A 17,590-nucleotide genomic window follows, 5' to 3' on the forward strand; every position below is an offset into this window, starting at 1 on the left:
CTAGACAGTTACCCAAAGTTCTGCAATGTTGGGGCATCCATTTTTCAGCCAACAGGTCTAGAGTCTCTCAGTCACTTTTTTCCCTCTGTGTCCTGTAGAATGTCTGGCAGTCTCTTCTGTGAAGCAGGAACCCGAAGGACCATCTCACCTTGTAAAGCTCAGTGGTCACCTTCCTGTGGGTCCTGTATGTCCAGTCGATACCTTTTAAGATTTGGCTACACACAATACCTTTAATATATATATGCTTAATTTAAAAACCTTTATAATAAAATATCTTTCTGCAGTTAAAAATATGAAAGACAAAACAATCCAGATTCTCTGTGTAATACAATCCAGATTCTCTGTGTAATATCCATCTTTATGTGGCTTACTTTTTATATTACCTTTACTGTTTCTTTAAAGACTTTATTTTTTAAAACTATTTCTTCATATAACTGTCTATATTCATTTTCTTCTCTCTTCCAAGCCTACGTACATTTTTACACATAATGTAAACCATTTAAAGTCTTGTTCCATCTGAATCTGCCTTATTATGAATCTATTGCTTTAAACTGCAGCATTACTAGGATTGAAATGGCAGCTCTGGCTACTGGCTCTGCCCACCTCAGCTACCCAACATGGCAGAACTATGTTTACCGCTAGCTCTGGGAACCATGCTCACTGCTGACTCTGGGAAGCAGTAGGTCTATGCTTCCATCTAGCAGCATGTAGTCCAGAAACCTCTTTTTTTTTTTTTTTTTTTTCTGTACTAGCAAAAGCTAACTCTGTCATGATGAGTGCACTGTGTGGCTTGGAGACACCATTGTGTACCATGGCAGAAATCTGCCATGCTGCACTCAAGCCTACACACCACCGTGAACCCACCATATTGTAGCTCACAGCTGGCCTGAAAGACATAACTAGGAAGCTATTTTTAGCTCTGTTTTAGAATCTTTTTTTTTTTCTTTTAAAGCTTTCTTAGGTTTTTAGGTCCCATATTTTGGTGCCATTTGTAGCTGAAAGTTTTTCTGTGTCCCACCTGGTCTGCAGCCATTCAGACCCAAGTAAACACACAGAGGCTTATATTAATTAAAACTGGTTGGCCATTATCTCAGGCTAATGACTGACTAGCTCTTACACTTAAACTCAGCCCATTTCTGTTAATCTATATGTCGCCATGTGTTCTGTGGCTTTATCTATGTGCCACTACATGCTCCCTGGATGGTGGGCTGGTGTCTCCTGATTCAGCCTTCCTCTTCCCAGAATTCTCTTTGTCTGCTTATCCTGCCTATACTTCCTGCCTGGCTACTGGCCAAACAGTGTTTTATTAAACCAGTGTACGAAAGCATTATCCCACAGCACTTCCCCTTTTCTGTTTAATTTAAAAGGAAGATTTTACCTTTTTTTTTTTTTAGTGATGGGGGAATGTCTTTCTGTATGCTGTGAATATATGTTGCTCTGATTGGTTGACAAATAAAACCATTTGGCCTTTGGCAAGGCAGCTTAGAGGCAGGCAGAAAATTCAAACAGATAGAGAGAAAGGAAAAAGATAGAGCAGAGGAGACACCAGTGAGCTGCCCAAGGAGCAACATGTAATGGGATGCAGGTAAAGCCACAGAAAATGTGGCAAAACATAGATTAATAGAAATGGGTTAATTTAAGATATAAGAGCTAGCTAGTTGGAAGCCTGCCATGGCCATAGTTTAAAAATAATATAAGCCGCTGTGTGTTCACTTGGGTCTGAGCTGCTTGGACCGGGTGGGACCCAAGAAAACTTTCAGCTACAACTCACCTCCACTGGGCAGAGGTTTCCTTTGGCTAAGAAGCCCTTAACGTTGCTAGGTGCAGGCAGACTGTGAAACAGGCATAGACTCTGGGGGATGCGCTGGCCCGGCAAGTTCTACAGCATTTCAGTTATGCCACCCACAACCGTCCTTTTCATGAGTTCCGTAATTAGCAGTATCGGTTTTCAGATCCCTTTCAGATTTAGATTTAAAACAACAGTAACCCCGTCCATACCGAGTGCTCATCATTGTTTTTTGAAAGAATTTAAACTTTGTATTAAATGATTTTTCATTGGAATTTACACATAATTCACATAATTCGATGAGTGTAGTGAAGTGTCATGCCTGACACCCTCACTGTTTTATGTAATTCCCCTGTTAGCTTAACAGCTCACTGTAAAAATACGGCAAAAAACCATTACATTTATTGTTTCTGCTGCATCTTCTAGCTGGTAGAAGCCATTATGGCCTAGAATGGCAATGCCAGCAGTCCTGGAATTTATGGGCTAATTGAATAATGATGACAGAATAAATGAAATAATTTAAAAATCATGTATTAGATATTTGCATATATCTATATCAATTTACAGTTATGATCTTGTGATGTTAACAGTGTCATTGAATTTCTTTTTTTTTTTTTTTTTTTTTTGTTTTTTTGTTTTTTTCGAGACAGGGTTTCTCTGCGTAGTTTTGCGCCTTTCCTGGAGCTCACTTGGTAGCCCAGGCTGGCCTCGAACTCACAGCGATCCGCCTGGCTCTGCCTCCCGAGTGCTGGGATTAAAGGCGTGCGCCACCACCGCCCGGCTGTCATTGAATTTCTATGTTGCTGAATTTAGACCTTAATGCTGAAAATGTTTTTCTACTAATTATTGATCATTTCGAAGAATCTGTGACTATGTCACTTAATCAAGTGGATGAAACTAGAGATTGGAAAGAGAAGTTTGAAGTGATTTGGAATGGTTTTAAGGCAACTTTAGAGAGGCATTTCAACCATGATTAATAAATTTTTAAAATTGAGACTTTGAAAATTATTTTACTGAACGACTTTTGAATAAAAATATCATTTTGAATAAACTCAATGAGTTAAAATTATGGAAAAATTTTTAAAAGATTTTAAATATTTACAAATGAAAGTAAAAGACAACTATAACAGAATGGAAAAGAACATAAAATAGTGGCATTCTTTAATGTCAGGAACATGCTTATTTTCCAAGATACAACAAAGAACAGCACACAGGGGGACATTAGGCTAGTTGAAATTCTGAACGTGAAAATTTCACTGAAGCAGTACACACAGAAGGTCCACAGGGACCTCTGGGTCTGCAGGGAGTTAGAACCAAAAAGAAGAGACAAGCTCTTGGCAGGTGGATAAACATTCGTGGTTGACTTTCCTTCTATTTGAATTTCATTGCCAAGGTCAAGAAAATATCTGAGGGCTCTAAGATGGAACAGCTCAACAGCTAAATCAAAGCAAAGACTGGGGATGAGTAATGGAATACAGACATTTGGCTCTGTCATCTGAAAGGAAGAATGCATGCTAAAATGACAAGGAAAAGAAAACATGAAAACTAGGTACGAGAGTGTTATTACTAACCTGTTTCAAACTGTCTTTCCTAACTCGTTTCATGTTTCTCAAGCAGCTAAGTCAGGAAGGGATGGCTTAATCCACTTAGAGCTTTTCTGAAGATGAGACAATTTGACAGAATGGCTATCAGTCTTAGGTATAATGAGAGGCTTACAGGAAGGACTCAAGGCACAGCATTGTCACTCACTAGCTGTGTGACTTGTGCCTTGTCTTCTCTGGGCTACATTTCCCTGGCTGTAGAAGGAGTATGTTACTGATGTCATTTTAGACTGTGATTGCAATTCATTGCAACAGCACAGCCACTTCCCCCGCATGGTACAGAGCAAGTATTCAAACAGGCATTAGCAACTATTGCACAAATGTGCCGCTCTTGCCAGTGGCTCAGGAATTGTAATAATGCATTTCTCAGAACACTGTAATACTGACTCTAGGCATCAGATGAGTTGAATTACTTCTAGGAAATGTCTCTTGCCATACCTTCCTCACTGAATGAATTGATTTTTGCAGAAATCATCGCAACAAAACAAAGGGAAGCTCTAGCTTGTTGATTGCATCCATGAAATTTCTAAATACTTAAATGACAGTTCTTTTTAGTTAACATTGCACTCTCAGGTCAGCACTGTTGTTTTTGGAAGGATGTTTTGCATGACTTGTGGGGAAGTTTCAAGGCTGGAAGAGTGTATTCTCATTCTACAATGGCTTAAAGGAAACTCAAGGCAGATTCCCACTTCAAATTAACCAGGAAGTTCACTTAAGCCCCTGCTCCCTTCACACACATGTGATGGCCAGAGCCAGGGTTCTAGAGTTCAGTTGTTTGGGTCTCTCAGTTACTACTTGTCTAATTTTGGATAAATAGCTGCATTTTCTCGGTTATAAACATGCTGACCAGGAGAACAGATTTAATTTCTGGCATATTTTAAGGCAGTGAAAAGCAAAAAAGGTTGTTATTATCATTATAAGTAGTGTTATGAATTGACTTTTCTAAAAGGTATTAGGCCATATGCTGTTAACACTGATGGCCTGTCTGAACTAAATGTACTTAAAAATCTTTCACTTTTGAATATCTTTATGAGATCTGTGGTAGCTATAAAAATTGTGATGCTTCTGAAAGAATTTAATGCTAGCTGCTCTTAATGAGAAGGCATTGTATTGTATTTTATATCCCATGCAACACCCAGTTGATAAGTGTTCTGTATTTCTTGGGAAATGTCCATCAGTGATGAAGTTCTGTGACTATTTATATGGCTCAAGTCTTTTGCTTTTAATTTGTCAAATGCACATACAAAGAAATGTTTTCCTTAAAACTAAAGAAGTAAAATCTTGCTGAAGATGATTGCTGACTGCCCCTCTCTTATTCTTAAATTTCTTTTTGCTTTTAAGTAAAGCCAGAACATTATTGCTTTTCCATTCAATTTTCTCTCAGATCTCTGAAATAAGAATAAAATTATGTGATGTGAACAAGCAATTTATACTTCAAAGCATCAGTGGCTTACTCTTGTTCCCTGGCATCTAGGAGCCACAGAGGGTAGACTCCTGGGATTTATGCAGGAAGAAATCACCCAAGAACTTCTGGAATCTAATAATTAAAATTTTTCTTAGTATTGAGAATTTTATACATGTATATGATGAAATATGATCATTTCAACCCCCTTTCTCTCTTATAACTTCCTATATCTCTTCTAAAGCCCCCCTCCCAACTTCATTTCTTTTCCTCCCTCTTCTTTCTTCTTAGATGACACATTAAGTTCAATTAGTGCTGCCCATAGTGCAGGAGTTGAGGCATCCATCGAAACATGGCAAACTTACCGAAGGCCACACCCTCACAAAGAATGTGTGTTCCAGTATTTCTAAACACAATTAGAGTATAAAACTTTTTTTTGTAATAAAGTTAATACAAAATACATGATGGACATGTTCATCATATGCTTCTAAGTGATGTAGCTAATGTTTATGAAGCAATTACTCCACGTCCTGTGCCATTCTTGGCCCTCTTTAATCCTCTCTCCGAAGAATGCCGTAAAGTACCTATTATGCATTTTCACATTTTAAAGTTGAGACACTGAAGTGCAGACAGGTTGAGTCATGTGCCCCCATGTGGTTACTCAGTTGGTGGTAATGGTGGATTGTGTACCCAGCTCCTCAGGTTCTAGAGTAGACCCAGACACTGTGCTCTTCCTCCATCTACATGCGGTGAAAGTTCTTTATAAAGCTGTTATTGGATAAGCTGCATACTCTCTTTGATATGTAAAGCCTTTCACCAAACCTCATTATAACACATGTTATCACACCGCCAACCACTCACTATGGGGGAGCTTTTAATCTCATAATTTTAATTCATTCCTTAACTTTACAAATGATTATAGTCAGTGAACTATAGATCACTTGCACAATACAACAGAATTACATCTTTGAGTCTTAAGAGTCTGCCAATTAAATAATAAAATTTTTAGTTGGAATATTTATATTTTGATGAAAACAAACTTGAGAAGACCTTTGAAATACCAAGTGAAATTCATAAACATTTTATAAGTTTTGGTTTCTTATTTTGTAAACTATAGATGAAGGTTTTTTTTTTTTTTTTTTTTTGCTTTAATTTTTCCTCCCTAACCATGCTATGGACCATGACAATTTTCTAGGGCCACATTGCTAGAACACAACACTGCTGATAGACAACATATTTGAGCAAAGCTGACAATGGCACCTTTGAGGAGACACTACTATCTTTTTCTCCCCTCCCCTCCCCTCCCCTCCCCTCCCGTCCCCTCCCCTCCCCTCCCCTCTCTTCTCCTTGTGTTTCTATTAGACTCATGGTGAGATCTGAATGGTTCTGCATGTGGCAGGTGTCAGCCACTAATCCAGTCTGGTGGATCAGGATGTGACTCAAGGGCAAAGGAGAAGCGCAGGATTCTGATGCTTTTCTGGTCCTTGGATGTCAGAGCAGAAGGGAAGAATGGGAAGCCAAGAGTCCTAGCAAGGCACCGAAGGCAAGGATTCAGGATTCCTTTCCAAGATAAATAGATTCAAGCTGGAAAGGCCTATGTGTTATTTTGTTAAGTTTGACTCCATGTAATTAAAATATATTTATTGAACTTTCACTGGTTATTTGTTCATCTAGAAAAGACTATATTCTTCATAGGGCATAGACATTTTTTCATTTTAGTTCCCAAGAAAAGATCATAATGTAAGTTCACTTGACTATAAAAGAAAGCTTGTGGAATAATAACATTTATGGTTCCTGGGATTTTGGGGGACAAGGCCCCATCTTTTAAACACATTGTCTCTGTTTTCTTCTCCTTAGAGTATCTTATATGTTAATCTGATTTGATTGATATCATCTTAAAAGTTTACAGGGTGGAATTGAAGTTAAAATACATATTGTTTGCAATAATTACTATTTGTTTGCTTAGAATATCTATTTCTAAATGCACTTGGAATAGAAAATGAGGTTTCTGCCACAATCTATCAAAGTCAGACAGTTAAACAAGCTTATAAGTAATTTGCTATAACTATATATGTGTGGGTCCATAAAAGAGTGAAGTGATCCAGTCACATGGTAGAGTTGAGTAGATGGGACTGATTAAGGAAGCACTCATGGATAAAAGAGACTCAGCCATGAAGATTACAGGTAAATTACACCCTTTGTAATTTGGACTATCACGGACTATGGAATTGAATTTGAAGAAGAAAATTAAATAATATAGCTCTCACTCTCATTTCCAAAATCCTAGACACACCAAGGCACTGTAATGTAATCTTAAACTGATAGATGACTGTTTCCCTAAATTCACATCCTCACCGGAATGAGCTGTCTTTGTATTATTAATCCATTTTGATTTGTATAAGATGAAATCTTAAAGTAATTTTGAATTGCATTTCTCTAATGGCTAAGGTTGTCGAACAGTTCTTTGTTTCTCAACATAATGAATTTCCTCTTCTGAAAATTCTGTGTTTAAATCTGTATCCTATTTTTAAATTGGGTTATCTGTTCTTTTGATGTCCATTTTTTGAGTTCTTTATTTATTTTGAATAGTATCTCTTTATCATATATATGGTTGGCAAAAATCTTTTTCAATTTTGTAGGCTACCACTTAGTCTGAATGATGGTGTCCATTTATGTGCAAAAGCTTTCCAGTTTCATGAGATCCTATTTATTAATTTTTGATCTTAGTACCTGGCTATCAGTATTTGGTTCAGAATGTCTTTTCTTGTGGCAATGAGTTCAAGACTATTTCCTACTTTCTCTTCTATTAGGTGCAGTGTATTTTGTTTTATGTTGAGGTCCTTGATCTAGTTGAAGTTGAATTTTGTGCAGAGTCATAACTTTGGATCTATTTGTACTCTTATACATGCAACCATCCAATTTGACCAGCTCAATTTGTTGAAGATATTGTCTTTTCCCCAGTGTGTATTTCTTGTTTCTTTATTAAAAAAAAAAAAATCAGGTGTCCATACGTGTGTGAATTTATTGAGTCTTTACTTCTATTCTATTGATCAACACGTCTGATTTTTGTACCAACATCATGCTGCTTTTTAAAAAACTATAGTTCTGTAGTTCAATTTGAGATTGTGGATGGTAATACCTCCAGCAGTTCTTTTATAATTCAAGAGTGTTTTATCTCTTCTGGGTTTTCTGTGTTTCCATATGAAGCTGAAAGTTGTTCTTTCAAGTTCTGTGAAGAAACACACACAATAATTTAGTAGATAAAGTAAATTAAAAATTGACAAGCATTTGATAAATGGTTTAACTAATTTGTTATTATTTTTAATTTCACTTAAATGTCTCTTTATATGGCTCAAGATCTAGTCTTCAGGAATGGAGAGAATCTTCTTGAGGTATAGGGGAAGAGATGCTTGCCAATGTGCTGGCTGAGCACCGAGGATGGCTCATCTCTTTCTCTTCATGCAATGACTTTCTCTAGTGTTTTTACACATACTTTACTGACCACCTTACTCCCCTCCCCCATTTACACTGATTTCTTTGAAAGCTTACAGCCTTTTTCACTTTTTTTTTTTTAATTATATGAGTGAGTATTCTGAAGTGACTAGCTTTCACTTCATAGGTTTAACTTAACTTTGAAGAGACTGAATGACATTCAGATTAAATCTCTCACACTTTGGTGTGCTCCATTTCATCCGGGGCTGGTTAAGCTCAAATTGCTGGCCACGCCCATGATCCTTTGACTGCCTTAGATGACATAAGCCTCAGAATTCATCTTTCTAACAGTATCCTAGAGGCTGGCCAGCAGATTGAATTTGAGTAGGAGTTTATTCAGTGATGGTTTATTTGTATCCGTCCAAGTGTAAAATTAAAGTTATGAGCAAAGAAAGGAAACACAGTCTCCAAGAAAATATTGACTGTCAAGTGTCTGTAGATATTCTCTAAATCATTTGGTCACTCTTTTAGCTCGCACAGCTTAGAAAATGGGAAAGATTTACATAAGTGAACAAAACTCTTTATGTTTTTAAGTTAAAACTCATCTTATTTTAAGGTTTCTTAATAGTCATGCCAAAACTAGGAATACTTTAACCCTTTTTTTTTATGAAGCAGAAAAATTAAAATCCATTTCCATACAGGATGTAAAGCCTGTCTCCTTGTTACCATGGCAAGGCTTTCTCCAAATCTTTGAAAAATTATTAATTTTGGATAATAACAATATATGTTTGTATTTATCCACATTTTAAAAATTTTTTAGTTTTCTACAAAGCTGTTTTTGTAGGGCATAGACAGTGAAATATGTGCAAAGTAAAGAACATAATTCAAATATAAAGAAAAGAAGCACAAATATGTTATAGTATCTGTAATTTACCTGAAATTATTTTGATTTAAAGCAGTATGAATTTACTTACAAAGGAGAGGTTAGCTTGAAAATCACTTTGGTGGCTGTTCTAAGAACAAATCCATCCTGACTTTGTTAGTTGCTTTAGAACATCTAACCGTATGAGGTGCTTGGTAGAAACACTTCTGGCTCACTGGGCCTTGATCAACATTCTAAGAGGTAGCTTATCAAAGCTAGTACACCAAAAAGTGGCTTGTTTATAACCAGTGCTTTATCAGTAAAATTAAAGGGTGCTGACGATATGTGGGTGATCTAAAACATAAGCATGTACTTAGGCTTGAGCTAGCATTTTCAAGATAGTGTCTGTTAAGGATCTCCTAACACATCCTTGGTTGCTGGAAGGTTTTTTTTTTTTTTTTTTTGGTCTGACTCTGAGTCACAGAATCTTGCTTCAGGAAGAGTGCTATGTCTGTCTTAAGATACTAGGATCCGGGCTGGAGAGATGGCTCAGCCGTTAAAGGCTAGGCTCACAACCAAAAATACAAGATACTAGGATCCATGAGTTTATGGGCAGGTTGACTAAAAATTATTGTAGGGAGCTTATTGGTGGATTCTTTACAAATATGTGTAGTTAGCCTTGCTTTTATTATATTTCTGGGGTCACATTGTAGGGGGATATTGCGTTTCCCCACAAAACCATTTTTGTTGTATAAATGAAAAGAATATAAGTAGTGTGAATGACCAAAATAATTTTGAAGTCATAATAGTATAATTCGTCAGTTTGTAATAGGCACGAATGTCCACCTATTTGTCTATTTCTTTAGCCATCTTCTTTGTAGAAATAGGATAAATCATTTTTTTTTTGTTTCTTAAGGCTTCAAGTACTTAGAATCATAGCTTAGAAAATAAATGAAACGTTTCTGTATCGGTACTAGACAAAATGAGTTAATTTTGTAAGCATCTGCAGTTTTAGTAATTTATCAATGAAAATGACAAAGCGTCATACTTTTTCTTTTCATAAAAGTGCTATAACAGAGTGATTGGGAAAATGTAACTTCTGCCAGTCTAGGGACAGAAACTTAAACACTTTGCTAAAGTAGAATTAACAAATAAACAACCATAAGAGCATGCAACTAGTAAAATCGAGTTTAATTAAAGATACATATTGAGTTTTAACCATGTGTGTTTAATTTCTGGGTATCTTCAGTAATTTGCCAACTTAAACACATGATTTTTGTTTTCTACGATTTCTTCAGCATAAGGACTATTGCAAGAATGGCCTGCATGGACCCCAAGAAAAAGCAGCTCTTGTCACTCGAGTGTCCAAGGCAGGTGCTGTGAGAGATGGTCCCCGGAGTGAGGCTTGTTCTTGTTTGTAGGGCTGTTTCTAGAGACACAATGATATTCTTAGGAACTTAGCAGCTCCTAAGAAAACTCCACAAATAGAGTGAGGTTTTGCTCATGCTCAGGAGTGGATGTTGGAGACAGACACTTAAAGATAGGAATTTGCTTCGATTCAATTTAAGCATAGAGAAAACTGACTTTGGTTTCAGAGGTGTGGCCCTGTTTAAGTTTCTGTTAGGTATATGGAAACACTTTGGTATAAGGAAGTGCAGTTTAATTAATAGCCTTTATACAATGTATGTTATGAGTTTTATAGAAGAACTATAGAGAGCTTGACAAATTGAAGAGACAGCTAATAGGTCATTGTTGGTTATGAGAGCAAATTGTCCTCCTTCAGGGAGGTCAGACTCCGCTCCTCTAGAACTGGGGAAATCAAGTTCAGTGCTGCGTTTTCCCACTTGCTTGGAAAAAAGTTAGCTTTGTTGCTTTCACAAGATGTCCTTTCCTTGTCCACTTAAAGCTCCCAAGCAGCAGGGTACTATCTATATTATTATTCCAACTGTGATGGCTTTTACATTATTTGTTGTAGAATATTATTTTAAAGTGTGTTACTTTTGTTTAGGTTGCATTTGTTTAGTTATGTGAAGCTGTGTTACTTTGCCTGTCTAAAACACCTAATGGTCTAATAAACAACTGAATGGCCAATGGCAAGGCAGGAGAGAGGTAGGCAAGGCTGGTAGACAGAGAGAATATATAGAAGAAGAAATCTGGGAGGAGGTAGAAGAAAAGAGATGGAGAAAGATCTAGGAGCCAGAGAAGGAGGAGAACTCCAGGGGCCAGACACCCAGCTACACAGCAAACCATGGAGTAAGAGTAAGATTTACAGAAGTAAGAGAACAGGAAAAGCCCAGAGGCTAAAGGTAGACAGGATAATTTAAGATAAGGAAAGGTGGCAAGAAAGAAACCAAGCTGGGGCCAGGCATTCATAAGTAAAAGTAAGACTCTGTGTGTGATTTATTTGTGAGCTAGGTGGTGGGTCCCTCAAAGAGCAAAACCATAAAAATAGTTATTTCTAGCTGTTGATATCAGCTCAATGTCTAAATACTTTATGCCTTATTTTGGTGCATGTTTACAGTGACTTCTTTGAGAATCACATTGGAAAGTATTTCATTCTTGAAAAAGCTCCATGATCTGAACATACTTAATTTAAGGGCTGAGGTTACCATATACTTTCCTGAACACTTTGAATTTTCTTTCTATAATTGAAATCTGACATTTTGATCTGACTTTGCCTAGATTCTGATATCATTTTTGGTTTTCAAAATTATGAGTTGATAACATTTTACAAATTCTTCAACTGAAACCATCTGTTTTTACTAAAAATTAATGTATTTCAGTATTTTATATGGGTAGGTGGGATAAACCCCAGAAATGTGCTAGAAGGAAATTGAAAGAACCAGGGAATGAGAAAAAATTGTCCTAAGATAAGGAAGCCAGTAACTCTCCAGCCATTTCTACTGATCTCTTTCTCACTGGAGCAAGTATCACCCCCCAAAACCTTGGTCCACCACACACTCTTTTCTTTTCCTTTCCTTATATCTCTGGCCAGTGCTTGCTATTGGGAGAAAATAACAGGAAATGAACCGTGAAGGAGTTGGGAAGTCCAATTTTGTGAACAGAAAATTCCAGCAGCAGATACTGAAATTTAAAAGGGTAAATACGAGACTAAGAGATTTAATAACCTGTTACCCTTGATGAATTAAAATGAGAGTTGCAGCAGCTTTTCTAGTAATTATCATTCTCCACATTTAAATTGTTGTCTATGTTTGCTTTAGACGCTCATCGGTATCATACATAATATATTTGTCACCCTTTAGAGCCCCTTTGGGTAGGACCAGTGCACTGGTATATTACATGAAGGTTTTCTGTTATACTGATATAGAGAAAATAAATACTGATGAATGTAGGCAGTCCAAACATTATAGAACAATATGTTAATTATTTCACATGATTATCGCCTGAAATACAAAGTGTGTTCACACCTAATAGTTTTTCTTTTACTGCTAGTCACAGTGGTTGGTTAGCCTTCTCTTGGTTGTTTATGATGTATTCTGATAGCTGCCGTAACAAAAGTTTCATAGGGCTGTCTAACCATGTTAAGTACAAAGTTGAGGAATGAAGCTTCATGTGACATACTAGTGTGACATGATTGACAGCAGAGGGGATTATAACTTTGGTAGTGTCAGTTCAGGCATTGGGTTGCTGTTAGAAGAGGTACCAAAATATGCAAAAGTTTCCAACTTAAGCAAGAAACTGCATGCCTAGCAGTTCATACTGTACCAGACATAGTTACTGATGTATTAGAAAGTCAAAGCAACTCTGGAAAATATAGAGGCTGCTCATACAATATATTGAATTATTGATGTTAATTTTGCCATTGTTTCTCATGGTTTTCCACTTTGTGTTTTAATACCATATGCTAAAATCCATGATATTATGAATGAGTCTTTACACAATGTGATAGTTTGAATGAGAATGGCCCCCATAGATTCATATGTTTGAATACTTAGTTCCCAGTTGCTAGAACTGTTTGGAAAGGATTAGGAGGTGTGGCCATGTCAAAGGAGGTTTATCCCTGGGGGTAAGCTTTGAAGTTTCAAATGACTCACACCATTTTGAGTCTTTCTCTTTCTGCTTCCAACTCCTGGTACAAGATGTAAGCTCTGGGATTCTGCTCCAGTGCTATGCCAGCCTGCCTGCTGCTGTGTTCCCTGCTGTGATGATAATCATGGACTCTAATCCTCTGAGATTGGAAGCCTCAAAGAAACTCTTCCTTCTTTAAGTTGCCTTGGTCATAAAGTTCTATCAAAGTAATACAAAAGCAACCAAGGTACATGGCCTATGTGTTTGTATGTGTGTATGTGTGTTTGTGATGCTTATGATCAAACCCTGGGTCCTATACATGCTACTTAAATAGTATACCAGTGATCCAAAGCCATAGACAATTCTGTGTTTGTGCTTGTGTGATGTGTATTAACGTGTGCATATGTGTTCAGTGTATGCATCAATGCGTATGTGAGTGTTCACGGTGGAGCACATATGGAGGCCATGGGAGATGCTGGGTCTCTCTCTCCATCTTGCTGTCTTCAATACAGGTCTTTCATTGAACTTGGAATTAGGTGGGCAGCCAGCACACTCTTGTGATTCTCCTGTCTCTGCCTCCCCACAACACTGCAGTTACAGGTGCTTAGCCACATGTTTAGCATTTACATCCATTCTAGGGATTTGAACTCAAGTACTCACACTTGCATAGCAAATGCTCTTACCATCTGAGTCAAGGTCCCAGTCTCTGCCCCTGTATTTTGAAAGGCAACTCACATATCATCATATTTAATCTCATGGAAACCCTGCAATTTGTTTTATTCTGCTTTACTATAGGTGAATAACTTCTCTGATTACACAGGTAGAATAGACATGCAAAACTGAGTGTGCCTCCTGAGTTTATATCAGCTACTGTGCCCTGACAGACTTTGGGATTAACTTTTATTTTTGGTTTTAAACATTTGTTATTTATTTGTCTGTCTGTCTGTCTGTCTATCTATCTATCTATCTATCTATCTATCTATCTATCTATCTATCTATCTATTTATCTATCTATCATCTATCTATCTATCTACCTATGTATCTGTCTTTCTATCTATCATCTATCTTTTTATTTGTGTGTGTGTGTGTGTGTGTGTGTGTGTGTGTGTGTGTCTATGTGTGTGTGTCTGTGTCTGTGTGTGTGCATGTGAGGCTAGAAGAGTGAGTCAGAATCCCTGAAGCTGGAATTAAAAGTGGTTTTGCAACCACTCAGTGTGGGTGCTGAGAACTGAACTCTAGTCATTCTGAAGAACAGGAAAACGGTCTTGGTCACTAAGTCATTTCTCCAGCTTTAAGATGAACTGTTCCTTAATCAAATGAATGTCCTCTTTGCACTGATTTCTTTTCTGTATGAGACATTAACCAGTATCCCTCATATCTCAGACTTCTTTATAAGCCCTCAGCACTAATGACACTGTGCTTTACCCCATATTAGGTACTGGCAGGAATGAATACTTACCAAATTCCTAGGAAAACAATTTTTTATGTAGACCTACTCATGACATTTATGAATAACAATTGCATGATTAGAAAGAAAGGTTTGGTATTTTAGGGGCTGAGAGAAAGTCTCATTGAAAAATTTCCAAAGTTGAGAAAAGAGTTTGATTTCATTGTAAGCTACACACAGTGACACCACCACTTCTTTGATCTTCTACTGTCCTTTCCATCCGCTCCTTTCCTTACACTGGGGCTCAGAGCTGTCACATTTTCCAATGTCCTTACAAACATTCCAGATGCATGCACTAGATGCACGCTCATCCAATATAACATCCATTTGTGAGGACAAACATGCAGGCCTACAGCATGTCTTGTTTCTGCATCTGATTATTTTTGGCATATCTGCAGAAAGAACGAAGTTTCCTCCAAGGCTGCATGAAAATAAACCAACAGTCTGAGCCATTTCACTCACTGCCAAGTGTCTAGCACTCACTAACTCCTATGTTTCACTCTTAGGACACCACAGGGTATTTGGGATGGGGGCTTTTGATGTGAAACTGCCTGTAGATGAAATGTGGATAGTGTTTATACAGCTGCTGCAACGGTAGAAACTCTGCTCTGGAAGTTAACCTAAAAGGAAAATCAAAAAGCAGAGATTTTCCTTAGTTCAAGCATAATTAGATGGTAACTCAACTTCATATTTTCTTTCCTGTATATTTCATGTGAAAATTCATTTTGTTGCATTATGTCAGAAGAGAACTTCATCTCTACCTCTCTTTTTCCCTGGGGCACTAGAGATCCTAGATATTAGCTGTAAATTCTCTAGTGTGATTTAAAAACTATTACAGTAAGGGTGTGTGCATATAAATACACTCCCCTACACATACATGAAAAAAAAATACAAAAAAAACCCTTGCTGGATTTATTCCTTGATGTGGCCATTACAAGTCATAACTGAGATTTTAAATACATCTTTTTGGTTCACCTGCAGATTTCTGTTCAGAACTCAAATTAGCTTCTTTGTTATTCCAGTTCCATAATTATTGATGCTGTTACTGCAGATGGAGTTACAGTTCTGGCAGAAGGGTGGGGAAGCAAGGGGAGATCCTTGAGGAGGAAGGGGGAGCAGAAGGAGGAGCAGGGAAGGAATTTAGAGAGAAGGGCCGGCCGTGGGGAAGGACAAAAAGGGAAAGGGGGAGGCTAGGAAGGTGAGCAGAGGGTGAGCAGAGTGAGTGATTATTCTTGATGTGCAGGTATTCACAGGCAGCATGGCCATGCTCCCCTGCCATCCCAGCACTCAGGCAGTAGAGAAGGGATGGTTTGAGTTCAAGGTCAGCCTGGGCTGCACAAAAAGATCAAGGGGAAAAAAACCCAAGAAGACAAAAACAGGGTCCTGAGGTATAGCTCACTGCTAAGCATTGCTTAGCATATGCCAGGCTGTTTTTGACGTCTTGCCTCACACTAGATTAACAAACAACATATTACCAGATGGACTAGGATGAGGTACAGATAGAGAAGGAAGAAACAGCAGCATGCCTGAGATAGAGAAGATAGAAATATGGTGCCTCAAAATGTGCTTGAAGCTAAGCCCAGGTCAAATTTAAATAGCCGCTGAGTAAATAAGCTTTCTGTACTAGTCTCATGAATGAACATGTCTTAAATATGCCAGTAAATCTATAGTACATTTGGATGACAGCTGGTCTGAGTGATGACTTAGTGTTGAGTTTGTTCAAAGAATGATTCAAATGTCACCTTTAATTTCTGCTAGAAACATATCTAAATATTCAAATAGGTTGGAAGAGTCTAAATGCTCTGTACAGTCCACAGTTTTGTGTTGGAAATGCATTCCGCTATCTGATCATAGTGATTTAGCAAATTGGCCCTAAAGTAACATAATTCTACATTTGTCCTATTGAGTAAAGGTCAAATTATTTACAGTCATAAAGTAAGAGACTTCAGGAAATGCTTTGGAAGACTGCATAGGGAAAAGCATACCAAAACACACATCAGTCTTGGAAAATTATATAACATTGCTCCTCCGTTATAGTTTGCTTCAGTTTGCTTCTAAGCTTGTAGGTAGAACACTTAATTCGCCTCTCAAACATCGGTGAATATAAATAGCCCTGCACATTCTTAACTCTATGAATACATGATTTCTTGAATGTTCTGGTTTCACTATTCATCTGTTCTCTCTTTCTTGGCAACTGCTTAGAAATTCAAAGACAAATCTCAAATGCTACCTGGAAAGAAGGAAATCTGACTGTGTTAAACATCATTTGAATTTTGACAACCTAATTGAACTACATGAAACTGAGAACAAAATGAGCAGCACTTTCATTAGATTGGAGCTTTTAGAGGACGATTCTGTAGCAAACCTTTTCACATCTGAACTTAGATTCACCCATCAGCCTTCAGAAATCAAGACGGCCAATAATGACTTCACAATCTCCAGTCTTTGTAAGATGGAGCTTTGATTCCTTCCTGGGGTTCTCTTGGTAAGCAGATGTCTCTTGTTTCCTATTTCAAAATTTTTATTAAATATTATAAAATAATACTACAAATGAATTGTTTTGCATACTAGATGTGAAACCTTTAATAGTTTAGATTTTTCATTTTTGCTATTTCCCAAAGGGTGGTGACTTCATTAATACTTTGGACCTGTTAGCTGAAAGATTTTAGTTTGAGTGGTAAGTTCAAGGTGTTAACAGTTTGATCAGACAGGATCAAGTGACTCAGAGTAGACAAGGCATCTTTACATTTCCCCTTTTGAGGGGAGATGCCTCTAGGCTTCCAGGCTTCCAGGGATGAAAGAATTTATTACTCTGAGGTTGTTTCCCAGCAGATTAGCAATGAAAATGGTGATTCCTGAGGGATCAGGCACAAACATCCGCTATCCATTCCTTTGGAGTTCAATCTGAATACATGAAAATTTGAATCTTTTGGGGTTAAATTTAAATGATTATTGCAGTCAGGTCACAATAACAAACACAATCTGTACATTCCATTACAGGGTAAACTCTGGTGGCTTCAAGTCAGAGTTT

The 17,590-nt window shown here is 37.4% G+C and overlaps 1 long non-coding RNA gene across 1 annotated transcript in view; it reads left to right on the forward strand.

The window, feature by feature from the left end:
* Positions 1-17,030, forward strand: part of LOC143268537 (uncharacterized) — a 32,468-nt gene extending 15,438 nt beyond the window's left edge. The window contains exons 2-3 of the long non-coding RNA XR_013044595.1: positions 3,180-3,335; positions 16,762-17,030. This is a non-coding gene — a long non-coding RNA (uncharacterized LOC143268537). The remainder of the gene's footprint in view (positions 1-3,179; positions 3,336-16,761) is intronic.
* Positions 17,031-17,590: the final 560 nt, after the last annotated feature.

Source organism: Peromyscus maniculatus, chromosome 14 (assembly GCF_049852395.1).
Source record: "Peromyscus maniculatus bairdii isolate BWxNUB_F1_BW_parent chromosome 14, HU_Pman_BW_mat_3.1, whole genome shotgun sequence".
Lineage (NCBI taxonomy): Eukaryota > Metazoa > Chordata > Mammalia > Rodentia > Cricetidae > Peromyscus > Peromyscus maniculatus.